The 22,912-nt window shown below is 30.2% G+C and overlaps 1 protein-coding gene across 2 annotated transcripts in view; it reads left to right on the forward strand.

Moving 5' to 3' along the window:
- LOC119603207 (tyrosine-protein kinase Src64B) overlaps positions 1-22,912 on the forward strand; it is an 88,416-nt gene that overhangs the window by 1,848 nt on the left and 63,656 nt on the right. The window contains exon 1 of one of the 2 annotated variants that reach the window (XM_037955151.1): positions 1,839-1,900. The exons of the other annotated variant lie outside the window; for it this stretch is intronic. The gene's annotated coding sequence lies outside the window, so the exon portion shown is untranslated. Of the gene's footprint in view, positions 1-1,838; positions 1,901-22,912 lie in introns of those variants that run through there. 2 annotated transcript variants of the gene reach the window in all.

The following is a 22,912-nucleotide window of genomic DNA, read 5'->3' on the forward strand; positions in this document are numbered from 1 at the left end:
CATAAATTCTTTCATAGATTAGTCCATAGAATAGTCTAGTCCATAGATTAGTAGATCATTCAATAAACTAATCACTATACTAGTTCATAAACTATTTCATAGACTATTCAATAGTCTTTTCCATAGACGAGTCAATAGACGATTGTATAGACTAATCAATAGACTATACCATAGGCTTCTCAATACTACATAGACTACCCAAAAGACTAGTCCATATAGCATTCAATAAATTTATTCATATTCCATACATTATACTATTTCATAGACAAGTTAAGAGTTTCCTTCATATACTAATCAATAGACAAGTCCCTAGACAAGTCATTAGTCCATAGATTACTCAAAAGACTAGTCCATATAGTAGCCAAAGAAGTTATTCATATTCTACACAGTGGACAATTTCGTAGACTAGTCCATAGTTTCATCCAAATTCACAAGTACCTAAACAAGCCAATAGATCATTCTATAGAGTTTGGCATAGGCTAGTTAATAGTCCTTGGATTACGCAAAGACTAGTTCATATACTAGTCTATAGTAGTCCAGTATCTGGTAGTCTTTTACATTGTAGTAGTAGATTGTAGAGTAGTTCATATATATCTTAATAAACCCTTTCATAGATTAGTCCATAGAATAGAAAATTTACTAATCCACTACTAGTCAATAAGCACAAAAATCTAGTCCTTAAATTACCTAATAAACTATTCTATAGGTGAGTTATTGGAATAAAAGTTAAATTTTCCATTCCTGTTCCTGAATTTCTTTTTTTTTACACTTTACATTCTCTGTTTTCCTTATTTATTATATTCCTATCCATAAACCAGGCGAAATATTACACATGTTACGTTGTGTGTGTTGAATTAGCAACATAGTTTTTCGTTTTATGCTGCTTCTCTTTCTTCTTTTTCCTGCTGTTGTTGCTATTTTTTATATGACCACTTTGACGTTTTCGTTCGTTAACATTACTGGCTATCAATGTTTGTTGTTGTTGTTGTTGTTGCGGTGCTCCTTTTTTGTCTGTTCAGTTGTATAAAATTTTATTTTCGTTGAGTTTTTATGTCCACTTTTTTTTTGCGTGTCGTCATCATTTGCCACCTTAAAAACCACCACCTCCATCATCATTATTAACATTCTTAACGTCATTATGTCGAACAACAACAAACCTAATCATTTAAACTTACCGTTATTTTAACACACCAAAAAAATTTCTTTCCTTGTTTTCATTTATTTATGTATTTTTTTTCTTTGGTGTCTACACCTCGCCCACTATGTATGTTTATTTCTATTATGCTGACTTTATTGTTGTTGTTGTTAATTTTCTTACCCACATACTTTTTTTTTAACACAAACTCTCCTTCTCTTTCTATCACTCTCTCTCTCTTCGTTTTAATACACTCATAAATATTGTAATGTAACGGTTATGTTCACCTTCTCCCACCCAAAAATTGAGTTTGTTATTATTATTATTGTTTTTTGTGGTACAACAACAACATCAAACTACCTTCATATTCTTGAATGTATGCATATTTATACACGGAGATTTTACTTTTCTCAATTTTTTCTATTTTTACCGGTGTATCTTTAACTTTGTTTAGTTTTATTAGGATTTTCTTTGTCCTTTATCAAATACATATTTTTCACAAACATTTATCTCTTTGTATTTGTTACAATTTGTTTATTAAATTAATACTAATTATATGCTAATTTTTGTGTTCTGTTACAGATACAGTTTTTTTGAAAAGATTTTAACAATATTGACTAAAAACTTTTTTATAGAAAAAAAGGAAAAAAGTGTTCAATTAATAAAAAAACAATATTTTCTATTACTAAAATATAAACAAAAATAGGAACAAAGTAAATTTAATTAAATAAATGGATTAACATTTTTGAAAATAAAAACTGCAAGGTATGTAAAGTAAATAAATTTGTCAATTTTTTTTAAAAGAAAATTAATGTTTAATAGAAGTAAAAATGTTTAGTTGGGCAGAAAATCGTTTTATAGCCCTTAAGGACATTATGTTATCAGAGACTTTTTTAACCCTCAAGTTTCATTGTTAGATGTAACAAAAACAATAATAAACTTTTTAGTTTCATTAAACTGTTTACAACATTTGAAAGTTTGTAATATTATAAAATATTTAAAAATTTCACTAAATTTTTATGTTTTAAATATGTTTTCTATAATATTATTTTTTTTATTACTTTTTGTTTAACTCTTTAATTTATCATAATCTCATACACAGGCAACAGCTCGAATCTATTCATATTTATTTCATTCAACAAATTGTTGTTGTACTAATAAAATCTATGAAAATGTAATAAAAAATATATATACACACAGACAATAACAATAATAAAAAAGTAGAAAAAAAAAAACTTAAAAAAAATTATATGTAAAATGTTTATAACAAACCAGTGCGTCGTAATAAACTTTAATGGTTCATTTGTAAATTGTCTACACGAGCATACATCCATCCATATGTACGAGCTGATAACAAGATTGATCAATAATTTTTTTCATTTTTATGTGAAGTACGAAGAGTTACAGGGGCATACAAATGATATGCAACAGTGTGTAGAGAATTAGATTTTCTTTTTTATACTTTTTCAAATGCTATTATGGATTTGAATCTGTAATTTGGTTTAAAAATAAATATTTCTAAGTTAACGGCAACTTTTATTTGAATTGAGGCAAAAGTTTTGAAAGTTAGAACAGAACAAGAACTGGATAAATCAGAACAAGAGGACAACTAGAACATAATAGAAGTAGAAGAGAACTAGAACATAATAGCACTAGAACATAACAGAACTATACTACAGAACTAAAACAGAACTAGATCAGAACTAGAAGAGAACTAGAACATAGCAGAACTATAACAAATCTATAACAGAACTAGAACAGAACAGGAACAAAACTAGATCAAAACTAGAACAAAACTAGAACAGCACTAGAACAGAACTAGAACAGATCTAGAACAGAACTAGAACAGAACTAGAACAGAACTAGAACAGAACTAGAACAGAACTAGAACAGAACTAGAACAGAACTAGAACAGAACTAGAAAGAACTAGAACAGAACTAGAACAGAACTAACAGAACTAGAACAGAACTAGAACAGAACTAGAACAGAACTAGAACAGAACTAGAACAGAACTAGAACAGAACTAGAACAGAACTAGAACAGAACTAGAACAGAACTAGAACAGAACTAGAACAGAACTAGAACAGAACTAGAACAGAACTAGAACAGAACTAGAACAGAACTAGAACAGAACTAGAACAGAACTAGAACAGAACTAGAACAGTACTAGAACAGAACTAGAACAGAACTTAAACAGAATTAGAACAGAACTAGAACAGAACTAGAACAGAACTAGAACAGAACTAGAACAGAACTAGAACAGAACTAGAACAGAACTAGAACAGAACTAGAACAGAACTAGAACAGAACTAGAACAGAACTAGAACAGAACTAGAACAGAACTAGAACAGAACTAGAACAGAACTAGAACAGAACTAGAACAGAACTAGAACAGAACTAGAACAGAACTAGAACAGAACTAGAACAGAACTAGAACAGAACTAGAACAGAACTAGAACAGAACTAGAACAGAACTAGAACAGAACTAGAACAGAACTAGAACAGAACTAGAACAGAACTAGAACAGAACTAGAACAGAACTAGAACAGAACTAGAACACAGAACTAGAACAGAACTAGAACAGAACTAGAACAGAACTAGAACAGAACTAGAACAGAACTAGAACAGAACTAGAACAGAACTAGAACAGAACTAGAACAGAACTAGAGCAGAACTAGAGCAGAAATAGAACAGAACTAGAACAGAACTAGAACAGAACTAGAACAGAACTAGAACAGAACTAGAACAGAACTAGAACAGAACTAGAACAGAACTAGAACAGAACTAGAACAGAACTAGAAACAGAACTAGAACAGAACTAGAACAGAACTAGAACAGAACTAGAACAGAACTAGAACAGAACTAGAACAGAACTAGAACAGAACTAGAACAGAACTAGAACAGAACTAGAACAGAACTAGATCAGAACTAGAACAGAACTAGAACAGAACTAGAACAGAACTAGAACAGAACTAGAACAGAACTAGAACAGAACTAGAACAGAACTAGAACAGAACTAGAACAGAACTAGAACAGAACTAGAACAGAACTAGAACAGAACTAGAACAGAACTAGAACAGAACTAGAACAGAACTAGAACAGAACTAGAACAGAACTAGAACTAGAACAACTAGAACAGAACTAGAACAGAACTAGAACAGAACTAGAACAGAACTAGAACAGAACTAGAACAGAACTAGAACAGAACTAGAACAGAACTAGAAGAACAGAACTAGAACAGAACTAGAACAGAACTAGAACAGAACTAGAATAGAACAGAACTAGAACAGAACTAGAACAGAACTAGAACAGAACTAGAACAGAACTAGAACCAGAACTAGACAGAACTAGAACAGAACTAGAACAGAACTAGAACAGAACTAGAACAGAACTAGAACAGAACTAAACAGAACTAGAACAGAACTAGAACAGAACTAGAACAGAACTAGAACAGAACTAGAACAGAACTAGAACAGAACTAGAACAGAACTAGAACAGAACTAGAACAGAACTAGAACAGAACTAGAACAGAACTAGAACAGAACTAGAACAGAACTAGAACAGAACTAGAACAGAACTAGAACAGACTAGAACAGAACTAGAACAGAACTAGAACAGAACTAGAACAGAACTAGAACAGAACTAGAACAGAACTAGAACAGAACTAGAACAGAACTAGAACAGAACTAGAATAGAACTAGAACAGATCTAGAACAGAGCTAGAACAATAACGAAATAGAAAATACCCGAAAGGGAAAGTAGCAGAATTGAACTAAAAGGGCCTCTTATTACATTGCTAAGAGTTGATAACTTAAAGAAGAAAGTATTTGTTATTTTTAACAAAATTTGTGATAAAAAATATAAAAATATTTACGTTGTAATCAATACCTTTGTAAAATACTCCCTTTTTCAATGAGTATTTACATTTATATTTTTATTACCTAGTCGTAGAACTTGACTAGATAACCTCAATAATATTTAAAGATAATTTTTTCTTTAGAGGTGAAGTTTTTTTGGTTTCGTTTTATTTTCATAAATAAATTAATGAACTTTAGTTTACCCCCAACAGCTAATGATATTTAACACTCCAAAAAAAGCACGCCTCTATAAGTATTTAGTAGCAGGAGAAGAACTGGAAGTAGTTTCAGTCAACCATACTATAATATTTTTTTCAACTTTATAGTGGCAAACAGTAGTGTCAAATCATAGAAAACAATAAAGGGCACGATTTTAAGAATTAATAAAGAAAGAAATTTGTTTTGAAGTAATAAAATTGGAGATAAACTGATATCGGTTGATAGGGGCTATGAGTTAGTTGGTTAACTGTAAAAAACAGTAAGTGTTTACCTCCAATGAAAGAAACTTCAAAAACTTAAATATATTGAAAGATAAATACAATAAATCTAAAAGTTTAATTGGTGCAAACTACTGTCTTAGTTTTTGTTAAGGATAACTAAAATGCCAAAAAAAAAAATGTATGTGAAAAAATCACTAAAATAACTTAGTAATATTTAATTTTTTTAAATATTTTCTGTTCTAAATATTTCTCTCTACTTTTATTTACTTTGTAAATGCATTCACTCCAGATTCAATTAATTATTACAGCACGTTTCTTGATCTCTTTTCTACATCTAAAGCGAGAAAATAATGGAATAAAATATTTTTTATTTTTTTATATTTTTTCCCATTTAAAAACTCATAATAAGTATTTCAATACGTTTGTTGTATTTAATGAAAAATAATTAGTATTCTCAAGAGTTTATTACTAATTGAGAAAAGCTCATAGATTAATGAGTTATATTAAGTTCATTAATTTGTTGCGGAATCTTTTGCTAAATTTAAAAGTTTTTTTTATTTAACTTTGAGTCTAGAATATTAATTAAAAGGGGAAAAATAATGTGCATGAAGATTTCTTTTCATATTTTGTGAGTTTAGTTTGTTGCAAATGAAGCAGGCGACAGGTTGCGTTTATGTATGTGAAATTTTTGAAAACTTCTTAGATTTAATTATTAATCATCCGATTTGTTTATCAATTTATAATAAACAAAATTATGGTTGTCAAATTAGAATAAAGAATAGAACTGAAATAGAATAAGAAATAAACTTGAAAGGAACTTGAAGTAAAATTAAAGTGAAATATTAGTGAACTAGCAGTAAACTAGTACTGGACAAGAGCTGAACTAGAACTAAATTAGAACTGAACTAGAACTAAATTAGAACTGAACTAGAAGTGAACTAGAACTGAACTAGAACTGAACTAGAACTAGAACTAGAACTGAACTGAACTAGAACTGAACTAGAATTGAACTAGAACTGAACTAGAACTGAACTAGAACTGAACTAGAACTGAATTAGAACTGAACTAGATCTGAACTAGAACTGAACTAGAACTGAACTAGAACTGAACTAGAACTGAACTAGAAACTGAACTAGAACTGAACTAGAACTGAACTAGAACTGAACTAGAACTGAACTAGAACTGAACTAGAACTGAAGTAGAACTCAACTAGAATTGAACTAGAATTGAACTAGAATTGAACAAGAACTGAACTAAAACTCAACTAGAACTCAACTAGAACTGAACTAGAACTGAACTAGAACTGAACTAGAACTGAACTAGAACTGAACTAGAACTAGAACTGAAGTAGAACTGAACTAGAACTGAACTAGAACTGAACTAGAACTGAACTAGAACTGAACTAGAACTAGAACTGAACTAGAACTGAACTAGAACTGAACTAGAACTGAACTAGAACTGAACTAGAACTGAACTAGAACTGAACTAGAACTGAACTAGAACTGAACTAGAACTGAACTAGAACTGAACTAGAACTGAACTAGAACTGAACTAGAACTGAACTAGAACTGAACTAGAACTGAACTAGAACTGAACTAGAACTGAACTAGAACTGAACTAGAACTGAACTAGAACTGAACTAGAACTGAACTAGAACTGAACTAGAACTGAACTAGAACTGAACTAGAACTGAACTAGAACTGAACTAGAACTGAACTAGAACTGAACTAGAACTGAACTAGAACTGAACTAGATCTGAACTAGAACTGAACTAGAACTGAACTAGAACTGAACTAGAACTGAACTAGAACTGAACTAGAACTGAACTAGAACTGAACTAGAACTGAACTAGAACTGAACTAGAACTGAACTAGAACTGAACTAGAACTGAACTAGAACTGAACTAGAACTGAACTAGAACTGAACTAGAACTGAACTAGAACTGAACTAGAACTGAACTAGAACTGAACTAGAACTGAACTAGAACTGAACTAGAACTGAACTAGGACTGAACTAGGACTGAACTAGAACTGAACTAGAACTGAACTAGAACTAGAACTAGAACTGAACTAGAACTGAACTAGAACTGAACTAGAACTGAACTAGAACTGAACTAGAACTGAACTAGAACTGAACTAGAACTGAACTAGAACTGAACTAGAACTGAACTAGAACTGAACTAGAACTGAACTAGAACTGAACTAGAACTGAACTAGAACTGAACTAGAACTGAACTAGAACTGAACTAGAACTGAACTAGAACTGAACTAGAACTGAACTAGAACTGAACTAGAACTGAACAAGAACTGAACTAGAACTGAACTAGAACTGAACTAGAACTTAACTAGAACTTAACTAGAACTGAACTAGAACTGAACTAGAACTGAACTAGAACTTAACTAGTACGGAACTAAAACTGAACTAGAACTGAACAAAAATATAACTAGAGCTGAACTACTTTTGTTCTAGTTCTGATCTTGTTCTATTCTGCTCTGTTTAAGTTCTAGTCCTTTTCTAATTATTTTCTACTTCTCTATAGTCCTGTTTCTATTCAGTTCTTTAGTAACATTTCCTTTGCATTCAACCTAATTCATATATGATACAAATCCCAGCTACCATGTTTATTGGGTTAGATAAATTTCGTTAAAATCGAAAATAAAATCTATAAATACACACATATTTACTTCAACAAAATACATTTTTCACTCAGATTGTTTTCCTATACATCTTTTCCTAGCATTATTTTCCATTTGTATAGTTGAAAGAAAAAAGAAACAGAAATGGAAGTAGTGGGATGGTTTTGTTGCTTCTGCCTGTGTATTTACACTTAACACCTTTTGGTGGCATAATGTTAGAGAAATACTTGTTATAAACTTTTGTTTATTTAAATTGTTTTAAGAGGATTTCTATTTATTTATATGTTTTGTGTGTTTCTCTAAAGTATACAATATTATTTACATTTACAACTACATTTACAAAAGTAACATAGTTTTAATAAATTTACTCTATGGTAAATACATTTAAAACTTTTAAATGTGTTATACATAGAGCTATTATACTGTTTATGTGTGTATGTGTGTTTGTATATCTATTTGTAACTCCTTTATTTTGTTAAATGTAAGCACATCGAGATGTCTTCTATTTTTTTTGCTTCTGACACTTTTAGTTTCTTCTATTTATTGTTAAATATTTATAAATTTCAATTGCCAATGGCAACATTTATTTTAAATATAAAAAGTTTTTTATTGTGTCGACGATGATGACGACGTCCATCTAAACATCTATCCTTGTGTAGCTATAAGTTGGTCTTGTTTGTCTGTCTGCCGTGCAGTGTGTCGTCTCTTGGTTGCTGGTTGGTTAATGTCAATAGAGTTGTTTTAACAATGTTGTTTTATATGCATTTACAGTAATGGTTGAAGAAATAGTTGTGGTCAATGCAGTTGAATAATATTGAGGTTTTTATTAGGGTTGTTTATTAAATTAAGTGTAAGTTTATTAAAAAGTACCAGCTGTAGTTCTGTTCATTCTGTTCATTCATTTCTGGTTTTGTTGAAGTTCTGTCATACGTGTGTTCTAGTTCTGTTCTAGATCTGTTCTAGTTCTGTCATACGTCTGTTCTAGTTCTGTTCTAGATCTGTTCTAGTTCTGTCATACGTCTGTTCTAGTTCTGTTCTAGATCTGTTCTAGTTCTGTTCTAGTTCTGTTTCTAGTTCTGTTCTAGATCTGTTCTAGTTCTGTTCTAGTTCTGTTCTAGTTCTGTTCTAGTTCTGTTCTAGTTCTGTTCTAGTTCTGTTCTAGTTCTGTTCTAGTTCTGTTCTAGTTCTGTTCTAGTTCTGTTCTAGTTCTGTTCTAGTTCTGTTCTAGTTCTGTTCTAGTTCTGTTCTAGTTCTGTTCTAGTTCTGTTCTAGTTCTGTTCTAGTTCTGTTCTAGTTCTGTTCTAGTTCTGTTCTAGTTCTGTTCTAGTTCTGTTCTAGTTCTGTTCTAGTTCTGTTCTAGTTCTGTTCTAGTTCTGTTCTAGTTCTGTTCTAGTTCTGTTCTAGTTCTGTTCTAGTTTTGTTCTAGTTCTGTTCTAGTTCTGTTCTAATTCTGTTCTAGTTTGTTCTAGTTCTGTTCTAGTTCTGTTCTAGTTCTGTTCTAGTTCTGTTCTAGTTCTGTTCTAGTTCTGATCTAGTTCTGTTCTAGTTTTGTTCTAGTTCTGTTCTAGTTCTGTTCTAGTTCTGTTCAAGTTCTGTTCTAGTTCTGTTCTAGTTCTGTTCTAGTTCTGTTCTAGTTCTGTTCTAGTTCTTTTCTAGTTCTGTTCTAGTTCTGTTCTAGTTCTGTTCTAGTTCTGTTCTAGTTTGTTCTAGTTCTGTTCTAGTTCTGTTCTAGTTCTGTTCTAGTTCTGTTCTAGTTCTGTTCTAGTTCTGTTCTAGTTCTGTTCTAGTTCTGTTCTAGTTCTGTTCTTGTTCTAGTTCTGTTCTAGTTCTGTTCTAGTTCTGTTCTAGTTCTGTTCTAGTTCTGTTCTAGTTCTGTTCTAGTTCTGTTCTAGTTCTGTTCTAGTTCTGTTCTAGTTCTGTTCTAGTTCTGTTCTAGTTCTGTTCTAGTTCTGTTCTAGTTTCTGTTCTAGTTCTGTTCTAGTTCTGTTCTAGTTCTGTTCTAGTTCTGTTCTAGTTCTGTTCTAGTTCTGTTCTAGTTCTGTTCTAGTTCTGTTCTAGTCTGTTCTAGTTTTAGTTTGTTCTAGTTCTGTTCTAGTTCTGTTCTAGTTCTGTTCTAGTTCTGTTCTAGTTCTGTTCTAGTTCTGTTCTAGTTTCTGTTCTAGTTCTGTTCTAGTTCTGTTCTAGTTCTGTTCTAGTTCTGTTCTAGTTCTGTTCTAGTTCTGTTCTAGTTCTGTTCTAGTTCTGTTCTAGTTCTGTTCTAGTTTCTGTTCTAGTTCTGTTCTAGTTCTGTTCTAGTTCTGTTCTAGTTCTGTTCTAGTTCTGTTCTAGTTCTGTTCTAGTTCTGTTCTAGTTCTGTTCTAGTTCTGTTCTAGTTCTGTTCTAGTTCTGTTCTAGTCTTTCTAGTTCTGTTCTAGTTCTGTTCTAGTTCTGTTCTAGTTCTGTTCTAGTTCTGTTCTAGTTCTGTTCTAGTTCTGTTCTAGTTCTGTTCTAGTTCTGTTCTAGTTCTGTTCTAGTTCTGTTCTAGTTCTGTTCTAGTTCTGTTCTAGTTCTGTTCTAGTTCTGTTCTAGTTCTGTTCTAGTTCTGTTCTAGTTCTGTTCTAGTTCTGTTCTAGTTCTGTTCTAGTTCTGTTCTAGTTCTGTTCTAGTTCTGTTCTAGTTCTGTTCTAGTTCTGTTCTAGTTCTGTTCTAGTTCTGTTCTAGTTCTGTTCTAGTTCTGTTCTAGTTCTGTTCTAGTTCTGTTCTAGTTCTGTTCTAGTTCTGTTCTAGTTCTGTTCTAGTTCTGTTCTAGTTCTGTTCTAGTTCTGTTCTAGTTCTGTTCTAGTTCTGTTCTAGTTCTGTTCTAGTTCTGTTCTAGTTCTGTTCTAGTTCTGTTCTAGTTCTGTTCTAGGTCTGTTCTAGTTCTGTTCTAGTTCTGTTCTAGTTCTGTTCTAGTTTCTGTTCTAGTTCTGTTCTAGTTCTGTTCTAGTTCTGTTCTAGTTCTGTTCTAGTTCTGTTCTAGTTCTGTTCTAGTTCTGTTCTAGTTCTGTTCTAGTTCTGTTCTAGTTCTGTTCTAGTTCTGTTCTAGTTCTGTTCTAGTTCTGTTCTAGTTCTGTTCTAGTTCTGTTCTAGTTCTGTTCTAGTTCTGTTCTAGTTCTGTTCTAGTTCTGTTCTAGTTCTGTTCTAGTTCTGTTCTAGTTCTGTTCTAGTTCTGTTCTAGTTCTGTTCTAGTTCTGTTCTAGTTCTGTTCTAGTTCTGTTCTAGTTCTGTTCTAGTTCTGTTCTAGTTCTGTTCTAGTTCGTTCTAGTTCTGTTCTAGTTCTGTTCTAGTTCTGTTCTAGTTCTGTTCTAGTTCTGTTCTAGTTCTGTTCTAGTTCTGTTCTAGTTCTGTTCTAGTTCTGTTCTAGTTCTGTTCTAGTTCTGTTCTAGTTTGTTCTAGTTCTGTTCTAGTTCTGTTCTAGTTCTGTTCTAGTTCTGTTCTAGTTCTGTTCTAGTTCTGTGTTCTAGTTCTGTTCTAGTTCTGTTCTAGTTCTGTTCTAGTTCTGTTCTAGTTCTGTTCTAGTTCTGTTCTAGTTCTGTTCTAGTTCTGTTCTAGTTCTGTTCTAGTTGTTCTAGTTCTGTTCTGTTTGTTCTAGTTCTGTTCTAGTTCTGTTCTAGTTCTGTTAGTTCTGTTTAGTTCTGTTCTAGTTCTGTTCTAGTTTTTTTCTGTTCTAGTTCTGTTCTAGTTCTGTTCTAGTTCTGTTTTGTTCTGTTCTAGTTCTGTTCTAGTTCTGTTCTAGTTTTGTTCCAGTTCTGTTTCAGTTCTGTTCTAGATCTGTTCTAATTCTATTTTAGTTCTATTCTAGTTCTATCTAGTTCAGTTCAAGTTCTGTTTTATTGTTGATCTAGTTCTGTTCTATTTATAGAACAGATATAAACTTTGATGCTGTTATAAATTTAAGTTATATTTAAAATTATGTTTAAGTATATCTTCTCTGTTTCAACCCTAAAGCCAATTAATATTGAATCCTTTATTATGGTACTTTTCCAAAAGTACTATTGCTTTTATATTCTGCCACACTTAAAATTTACTCGTTTCTACTTTTTTCATATTTTTTTGTATTTGAATTGCAACTTGTAAGCTCTTTGTAAAAATATAAATTTATATCAATGTATAGTAGTTAGTGTGCAGGGTACAGTGGTGTTGTACTTGTATTATTATCTATCCTTTAAATTGAGGTCGTCTCAATTGTCTGTTGCTTTATTTTATTATTATTTCATTTTTTGTTTCTTTTTTTTTCGAAAAAAAGACTACTATTATAGTCGTTTTTATTACTTTTGCAAAAAAGTTGTGTGCATACAATTTTATTCTAAAACCTACACGTAGTTTATTTCTCTCTAGTTGTTGTTGCTGGTTTTTTTGTATTGTAATATTGTCAAATGTTTATATAGTTAAATGTATATAAGTATCTAGTGATATATGAATGAATGTATTTTTATACATCTATTTGTTTACATATTTATATTTTTGTACTCAAAAAGTTTAAATTAGACTGATACCTAATGTATGCTCTAGGGGAATTTGTCTACTCGGATTAGTTTTATCCTTTAATAGCTAGATCTTTTAAATATACCGGATCGTATGACCCATTGCAAAATGAATTATAAAGTTGTTCGAAGGACTAACTGATAACTCGAAATGATATTTTACTTCGTTAAACAAATTGAAAATCTTTAAACTTTTCTGACGGAAATTATCAAGCAATCTTTAGGTCCTTCGAACCTCTTATATTTTGAACCAACCTACTGTATAAATGTATGCTTATATATGTATACATAAGTGCCTTTGGTAGTAGAGTGTATTTAACACAGTAAATACAATTTTTGAGTTCAATGTTCTGTAAAAATTTCATTCGATTTTCTTTTTTTTTTTTTTCGTTGATGCCAGAATGAAATGGATTTTTTTGTTTTATTATATTTTTTTGTTGTTTTTTTTTTGTTTTAAAATTATGATTGCTCAATTTGAATTTAGTTGGAATTGGCGTGTAGTTTAGTTTTGTTGAGATTTCGGATTTTTTTTGTTAAGCTTTGATTTCAATGTTTCCATTACAAGGGTTATTTACCTAATAAACATCTAAAGTTTGTTTAAAAGTTCAATAAGTGTTATTTAAAAGTGCATTAACTTTAGTTTGAAAACTTTGTAAAACGTTTACAATTTAATTTTAGAACAATATTCTGTTATAATTTAACACTAACAGATTTTAAAGATAAACACATGATCTAAAACTATTCCTGAACAATTACCACTTTTTATTAAAATATTTCTACTTCAATCAACTTTTCCAAACAGTTTTAATTTTCTGATTTTTTTTCAATTTATCTGAGCTTTTGTCGCCATTGTTTGTCAACAATATTTGCAGAATTCATGGTCCCTTTAGTTTGTCTAGGCTAAAGCAACCAAATCAATCCTTAAAATTAACTTTTGTTAGTTTCTTTTGTTCGAACTAACGTCCATGATTATTTACTATCTATCATTTGTCAAACACTTTAATTGCTTTAGAGTCCTTTGCTTTTAGTACCTCCTATTATTGGCAAAGTCAAATCAATTTATTGTAATCCTGTTGGTTTTGTTTTTGTTATTTCTATCATTCATTGTTAGGAGAAAGAAGGTTGCCATAGAGAAATCTCTTCTAGTTCTGTTCTAGTTTTGTTCTAGTTATATTCTAGTTCTGTTCTAGTTCTGTTCTAGTTCTGTTCTAGTTCTGTTCTAGTTCTGTTCTAGTTCTGTTCTAGTTCTGTTCTAGTGCTGTTCTAGTTCTGTTCTAGTTCTGTTCTAGTTCTGTTCTAGTTCTGTTCTAGTTCTGTTCTAGTTCTGTTCTAGTTCTGTTCTAGTTCTGTTCTAGTTCTGTTCTAGTTCTGTTCTAGTTCTGTTCTAGTTCTGTTCTAGTTCTGTTCTAGTTACTGTTCTAGTTCTGTTCTAGTTCTGTTCTAGTTCTGTTCTAGTTCTGTTCTAGTTCTGTTCTAGTTCTGTTCTAGTTCTGTTCTAGTTCTTCTAGTTCTATTCTAGTTCTGTTCTAGTTCTGTTCTAGTTCTGTTCTAGTTCTGTTCTAGTTCTGTTCTAGTTCTGTTCTAGTTCTGTTCTAGTTCTGTTCTAGTTCTGTTCTAGTTCTGTTCTAGTTCTGTTCTAGTTCTGTTCTAGTTCTGTTCTAGTTCTGTTCTAGTTCTGTTCTAGTTCTGTTCTAGTTCTGTTCTAGTTCTAGTTCTGTTCTAGTTCTGTTCTAGTTCTGTTCTAGTTCTGTTCTAGTTCTGTTCTAGTTCTGTTCTAGTTCTGTTCTAGTTCTGTTCTAGTTCTGTTCTAGTTCTGTTCTAGTTCTGTTCTAGTTCTGTTCTAGTTCTGTTCTAGTTCTGTTCTAGTTCTGTTCTAGTTCTGTTCTAGTTCTGTTCTAGTTCTGTTCTAGTTTCTAGTTCTGTTCTAGTTCTGTTCTAGTTCTGTTCTAGTTCTGTTCTAGTTCTGTTCTAGTTCTGTTCTAGTTCTGTTCTAGTTCTGTTCTAGTTCTGTTCTAGTTCTGTTCTAGTTCTGTTCTAGTTCTGTTCTAGTTTCTGTTCTAGTTCTGTTCTAGTTCTGTTCTAGTTCTGTTCTAGTTCTGTCTAGTTCTGTTCTAGTTCTGTTTCTAGTTCTAGTTCTGTTCTAGTTCTGTTCTAGTTCTGTTTCTAGTTCTGTTCTAGTTCTGTTCTAGTTCTGTTCTAGTTCTGTTCTAGTTCTGTTCTAGTTCTAATTCTCTTCTAGTTCGGTTCTAGTTCTTTTCTAGTTCAGTTCTACTTCTGCTCCAGTTTTGTTCTGGGTATTCGATTTCGTTTTCTTCCTTTACATCCTTCTCTTATTTCTTCCCCTTTCTTTTCCTACTTTACAGCTTGCTGCTTCATTGTACTCCTAATATTGACTTTCCATTACTTCTTGTTTATGTTATAAAACGAAGAATGAATGTCCTTCTCTACTCACATTGATTAAAGGATTTTATTTTCTAAAAGCCAATTGTCTTACTAATCCCTCAATTCATTTATTCTGTTATTTATTACAACAAAAGATGAGTTTTAACTTTAAGTATTTTTCTCACAACCATTATTAAAAGTACTTATATACAACAGAAAAATAAACAAAGTAGAAATCATATAAAATTAAACCTTTAGCGAAAATTTAACACATTTTATAAATCGTTGGTTAAACATTGTCATAACTTAACTGATATTTGTTTTCAACTAAAAGATAGTAATATCACAGTTTTATTTTCATTTTGACAAAAATTATTTTCATTTTGAAAAAAATGTTAGTAACGCAATGTTAAACTTTCATCATCAATGTATTAAATGTTAAATCTTGTTTTGTTGTTGCTCCTATTTTGTCTACTTATTTTAATATTTTTAATTAAGTACAACAAAAGTTTTTAGTATGTGTGTGTGTGTTTTGTATTCTTTAAAAATTTATGCAAAAAAACCTGATACTTTTAATAAAATTAAAAGTTGCAAATTGTTTTCATTTTACTGCTGCAAACATTTCCAACACGACTCCAATGCATGTGGGAACATTGTACAATGTACGAGTGAACAGAATTTAACTTATTGCTTTGTGAATTGTGTATCAGTGTTCATTCAGGAAAACTGAGGGTAGATAGAGAATTTTTTTGTAAATTAAAAAAAAAATAAAAGGATATGGGGAACCAATTTTTTAGTTGGTCAAGAGCAAAAGTTCAATGAACCTAGAAAAAACTAACTATCATTATTTATTCATGGATAAATGAACATGTGATTGTTAATTTCAAGTTCTAGTTCAGATCTAGTTCAGTTCTAGTTCAGTTCTAGTTCAGTTCTAGTTCAGTTCTAGTTCAGTTCTAGTTCAGTTCTAGTTCAGTTCTAGTTCAGTTCTAGTTCAGTTCTAGTTCAGTTCTAGTTCAGTTCTAGTTCAGTTCTAGTTCAGTTCTAGTTCAGTTCTAGTTCAGTTCTAGTTCAGTTCTAGTTCAGTTCTAGTTCAGTTCTAGTTCAGTTCTAGTTCAGTTCTAGTTCAGTTCTAGTTCAGTTCTAGTTCAGTTCTAGTTCAGTTCTAGTTCAGTTCTAGTTCAGTTCTAGTTCAGTTCTAGTTCAGTTCTAGTTCAGTTCTAGTTCAGTTCTAGTTCAGTTCTAGTTCAGTTCTAGTTCAGTTCTAGTTCAGTTCTAGTTCAGTTCTAGTTCAGTTCTAGTTCAGTTTCTAGTTCAGTTCTAGTTCAGTTCTAGTTCAGTTTCTAGTTCAGTTCTAGTTCAGTTCTAGTTCAGTTCTAGTTCAGTTCTAGTTCAGTTCTAGTTCAGTTCTAGTTCAGTTCTAGTTCAGTTCTAGTTCAGTCTAGTTCAGTTCTAGTTCAGTTCTAGTTCAGTTCTAGTTCAGTTCTAGTTCAGTTCTAGTTCAGTCTAGTTCAGTTCTAGTTCAGTTCTAGTTCAGTTCTAGTTCAGTTCTAGTTCAGTTCTAGTTCAGTTCTAGTTCAGTTCTAGTTCAGTTCTAGTTTCTAGTTCAGTTCTAGTTCAGTTCTAGTTCAGTTCTAGTTCAGTTCTAGTTCAGTTCTAGTTCAGTTCTAGTTCAGTTCTAGTTCAGTTCTAGTTCAGTTCTAGTTCAGTTCTAGTTCAGTTCTAGTTCAGTTCTAGTTCAGTTCTAGTTCAGTTCTAGTTCAGTTCTAGTTCAGTTCTAGTTCAGTTCTAGTTCAGTTCTAGTTCAGTTCTAGTTCAGTTCTAGTTCAGTTCTAGTCAGTTCTAGTTCAGTTCTAGTTCAGTTCTAGTTCAGTTCTAGTTCAGTTCTAGTTCAGTTCTAGTTCAGTTCTAGTTCAGTTCTAGTTCAGTTCTAGTTCAGTTCTAGTTCAGTTCTGGTTCAATTCTGGTTCAGTTCTGGTTCAGTTCTAGTTCAGTTCTAGTTCAGTTCTAGTTCATTTCATTTATTTAATATTTAACTTTTTTATTAAATTTATTTTTAAGTTTCACTTTACAAATCTTTTTTATTAAATTATTTTCCAATTTAAAACAAATTTAAGCTAAATTGTGGTTATAGCTAAAATTTTGGCAACATTTTCTAAACATGAAGTTGTTTTTATTTTTCCGTTCATTCTTTATTTAATCTTTTATTTGTGTAATACAAAAATTTTCACCTCTTTTTGTTAGAGTTCCAATTGTAGTTATTGTTGTAAATGAAAATGTAAATTTTTTTTCGAAAAACTATCCAACTATTGTTACTCCTAAATGCATCTCTCTGTTGTTTTCATGAGCACTCTTTATTATTTTGTTATAGTTGTTGTTGCTGTTATTGTAGTTTTTTGGTATTCGGTATTTTGGTTTCTGGCAATCTATGCCAATTGTGATTTTATGGTCAATTTATAGCATACAATAGAATAATTTTCTACTGCTGCAGTAATACTTGAAATGAAACTGCAAAATGATATTTTCATATTATTTTCCATTGTAATATTTCTCTTTCTTCATACTTTAGTTTGTGTGTTTTTAATTTTGTGTTTTTTTTTTGTTAGCTCTTGCTCTTGTAGAGATGAGGAGGTGCTGGGCTTGCTGGCTGGGTGTTCATATCCATACATCTCGACTATGTTGTTTTAGTCAAAGCCCATAATAATAATTGTAGCAAGTGCTTATACTCCATTATGGAAAACAGTCTGTGAAACAGACAGTTAGATAGACAGTAGGGACAAAAATGCTGCAATACTCGAACTTAAACTTAATTTCTTTTCTCTTTTTTTTTTTGCTATTTCTTAATATGTTTATGTATGAATGTAAGCTTTATGTGTTGTAATTGTTGTTGGTTTTTATTGTTGTTTTCTAGTTAAATTTTAAATTTAACATTAATACTTGTAACTCTCGTCTCCATACGAATATGTGATGAACAACATGACAATGTAGGAAAAAAACATACTACATATCACAAGAAATTGTGAACATAAAATGGTACATGATATTTCTTTAATGTAATGTTGTCAACTCTGGTAGACTTCGCGTAATTTATTTCACTTGTTAAGAGTTATGAAAGCTTTGAGTTGTATCCTTAAAATTAATGTATGTAGAAAATGTAAAATATTAAAATTTCATGTAAAAAATCTTAAAAATTAACCCAAAAATATAAAAAATTACATTATTTACATGATGTAAACAATGTGTAAAATAGCTTTTATATAAAAATTATTTCAATATTTTTAACAATTTTGTTAAGAAAACTAAAATATATAAATTTTTAATTATTTACCTCGTGTAAACAATGTGCTATGTTGAAAATATATAGACTAATTAAATTGAAGTGAACATGAAAAACAAGATATAATTATATTGTTTACACCATGTAATTATAGTGTAAATAATGTAAAATCTTTAAAATTATAAAAAAAAATCAAATCAAATTAAAGTGAAAAAAAAAACAAGATATAATTAAAATGTCGTTGTATACATTACGTAAACATTATGTAAAATAATAAACAATTTAAAATAATAATATTAGTTAATTATAGTTTTTTTTATTGTTTACATTGATAAAAATTCAAAAATTGTAAATTGTAAATATGTAATGTATAAATCATGTAAACAATGGAAAACTTGTTAAAATTGTATAGACTTTTAACAGACTTAATTAAAATGATTACAAAAGAATAATTTTAATTGTTTACATTATGTAAACATTGGGTAAATAATGTAAAATTTATTAGAAAATTAAAAATATTAAAAATAATTCAATTTCAATTTAAGAAACACAATATTTACAATTGTTTACACTTTGTAAAGTATGAGTAAATAATGTAAACAATGAAAAATTTGGTAAAATATTAAAACAAACTCATATAACTTGCTGAATGTAAAGAAAAAATTGTAAATACAATTGTTTACACTATGTAAATAAGTGGTAAATAGTGTAAAATTAAGAATACAAACATTTATTGAATAGTAATTTTAGTTTGATTTGGAAGCATAATGATTTATAGTTTTTACACTATGTAAACAATGTGTAAATAATGTAAATAAAGCACAATTTTTTGCTGTAATAACAGCACTAAAATTATTAAAAACAAATAATTGTCATTCTTTACATTATGTAAACTTTAGGTAAATTATATAAAATTTAATAAAAATTATAAATTACTCAAGAAAAAATTGAGTTTGATTTAAAAATACTTCCTTTCTATTATTTACATTTTGTAAAAAAATGTGTAAAAATGTAAACAATGAAAAAATTGCTAAAATATTCCAAAAATATTTTAACAAAATTTGCTCAATTAAATAGTTTACATTATGTAAACAATGTAAATAAAGGTAGATATACACGAATAAATGTATTCTAACTCATAGTGTTAAATATTTATATGTTTTTACACCAGGTAAACAATATGTAAATAATGTAAACATGGAAAATTGCAGAAGTTTTATAAAACTTTCAAGAAAACTTTTTATAAATAATTGTTTACATTATGTAAATAATATAAACTTAATAAAATTCGTTAGAAATTGTTTAAAAATTTATTGATAATTTACATAATGTAAACAATGTACTTATCATGTAAAACTTTATCAAACTTAGTTCATTTTTGTAAGAAAAATTATACAAATTTCGAAATTTTCTTTAAACGTTTTTCAAGTTTGGTATTCATTTAAGTTTACAACACTTTCTACTTTATAAGACGAACTCATTTACACAGTTATACATATATATACATACATACTTTACTTGCAAGCAAACAAATATACTCTCTTTTTACATACTTTTTTGTTATTATTGTTATGTTACAAACAAATAAACAGACCGACCGACCGACAGACAGACAAACAAAAACCTCAAAAGCCAAAAAGAGGGGTTGTTGACGAATTTCTTAAAAAACTGTTTTGCAACAACAACAAAACTGTAAAGAAAACAATAAACAAGGACAAAGACAATGTTTTCATGCAATTTTGTTTGAATGAGTTTGTATACAAGAGCAAGAGTTGCCAAGTGTGTGTTGGTGTGTGTTTTATCCTTTTTTTTTGCTATTTTGGAAAGAGAGTGCAGATACTTGAAGAATTATTGACAGGAAAAGGATCTTTGTAAACAATATTTCTTCTTTTTATATATTGACAAGGTCTTGAGAGGAATAAACAAAAAAGGATTTATTAACAAGGGATAATGGTTTTTAATCGATAAACAGAGAAGTTAATATTTAATAGAAATTAAACAATATTTATCTCTAGATTATAAAAAGCAGTAAGATTTTTTAAGTATTTTCGGTTTAACACGTTTTTTGCGTTAAATCCTTCACAGTAACAAAAAAGAGCTTTTCTTTTTTCCTCATATTCCCTCTCTTTATAAAGCAATTCCTTTCCAAAAATATTGCACAAATTATCCTTATTTTTAAATCTTTTAAACTTGGCAATATTATTCTAAAACTGCCTATAGCCTGACTGGCTTCCTGCTTGTTTGAGTTAAGTTAATTCTTAAAGGTTTTAAGCAACGATTTTTTCAACCCTCTATATTTTCTCTATATATCTAACATATGTTATTTTGCATGGATTGCAGTTGCTACAACCCAAACTCTTTCTGCTTTACTCTATTTTTTTCGGTATTTTTCTGGGCAAAATAGAAAAAAGGAAGGTTTGAGCATGTCTGGGGTGTTAATGAAAATATGTTGCATGAAATTTATGAATGAACTACAGGGAAATGAAAGATTTTTGTAAATTTGTGTAAAATACAGTAAAAGAGAAAGAGAGAGAGAGAGAGAAAGAATGTTTATAATACCTAAAAGAACCCCCTAAAAAAGACAGCAAGTAGCAGTAGAATTCCTCTAGATGGGATTTTGAAGTAATTTGTATGAAAATGTTGTGTGTTGTAAGCTGTCTATATGTACCCAGTGGTTTTATAAAAAGTCGATGTATCCCCTTTAGTTAGATATATGTGGATAAAAGTCAATCATCCTTCACTTTACTGTCTCCAAGTAATGCAGAGAGGAAACAATGTTAACTTTAGTATCTCTTAGTAATCAAGATATTTTTTTTTTATTTATTTCAGCCTCTTTTAATAATCCATTGCAGAAACAATTGTCCAATCAAAAACAATTGTCCAAATAATAAATATAGGGGAAAATGCCTACTTAAAATCTGCAAACAAAACAATCCTTACGACCTGCAGGGCAGCACTAGTAACTTTATGTTGTAAATGTAAAACATAAGAGTTTTTGTAAGTTGAAAAAAAAACTCTGCCATGGAAGTGTTCATGTTACTGAGAATGTATGCTCTAAATTCTTAAGTAAAATTTCAGTATTATGTTGTTTTTTTTTCTTTCCTTGTTCATATGGCTTGTGATAATGGAATTTTATGTACGTTATACAAAATTTTCTAGTTGTTTTTTGGAAGAAAATAGAGATTTTACAGTCACTTGATTTTTTTTCCTAGATGATTGTCAGTTTTTATTTAATAAAATTTGTTTTACTGCAAAATGCAGTAGAGTTTTTTTAGGCTTTACTTTTATTATTTAATTTTGAGCAAGCAGGCTGTTAAAATTTATAATTGACTTAAAATTAGTGCTGTCATAATTGTTTAGAGATTATTAGAAAAAGATTAGAAGGATTTACTGAAATTTATGTATTTTGTTAAGAACATGTTGTATAGATACTTAAAGTTGAGTAAATCTTTAAATAAAATATGTTTTGGAATTATTTAATTAAATATAGACTAGAAGATAACTAAAACAGAACAATAGAAATGAACTAGAACAGAACTAGAACAGAACTAGAACAGAACTAGAACAGAACTAGAACAGAACTAGAACAGAACTAGAACAGAACTAGAACAGAACTAGAACAGAACTAGAACAGAACTAGAATAGAACTAGAACAGAACTAGAACAGAACTAGAACAGAACTAGAACAGAACTAGAACAGAACTAGAACAGAACTAGAACAGAACTAGAACAGAACTAGAACAGAACTAGAACAGAACTAGAACAGAACTAGAACAGAACTAGAACAGAACTAGAACAGAACTAGAACAGAACTAGAACAGAACTAGAACAGAACTAGAACAGAACTAGAACAGAACTAGAACAGAACTAGAACAGAACTAGAACAGAACTAGAACAGAACTAGAACAGAACTAGAACAGAACTAGAACAGAACTAGAACAGAACTAGAACAGAACTAGAACAGAACTAGAACAGAACTAGAACAGAACTAGAACAGAACTAGAACTGAACTAGAACAGAACTACAACAGAACTAGAACAGAACTAGAACAGAACTAGAACAGAACTAGAACTGAACTAGAACTGAACTAGAACAGAACTAGAACAGAACTAGAACAGAACTAGAACAGAACTAGAACAGAACTAGAACAGAACTAGAACAGAACTAGAACAGAACTAGAACAGAACTAGAACAGAACTAGAACAGAACTAGAACAGAACTAGAACAGAACTAGAACAGAACTAGAACAGAACTAGAACAGAACTAGAACAGAACTAGAACAGAACTAGAACAGAACTAGAACAGAACTAGAACAGAACTAGAACAGAACTAGAACAGACTAGAACAGAACTAGAACAGAACTAGAACAGAACTAGAACAGAACTAGAACAGAACTAGAACAGAACTAGAACAGAACTAGAACAGAACTAGAACAGAACTAGAACAGAACTAGAACAGAACTAGAACAGAACTAGAACGGAACAAGAACAGAACTAGAACAGAACTAGAACAGAACTAGAACAGAACTAGTACAGAACTAGAACAGAACTAGAACAGAACTAGAACTGAACTAGAACTGAACTAGAACTGAACTAGAACTGAACTAGAACTGAACTAGAACTGAACTAGAACTGAACTAGAACTGAACTAGAACTGAACTAGAACTGAACTAGAACTGAACT

The sequence above is a fragment of the Lucilia sericata genome, unplaced genomic scaffold (genome assembly GCF_015586225.1).
Source record: "Lucilia sericata isolate MDLA Ls3-8-SP2 unplaced genomic scaffold, ASM1558622v1 Contig000283F_arrow, whole genome shotgun sequence".
Lineage (NCBI taxonomy): Eukaryota > Metazoa > Arthropoda > Insecta > Diptera > Calliphoridae > Lucilia > Lucilia sericata.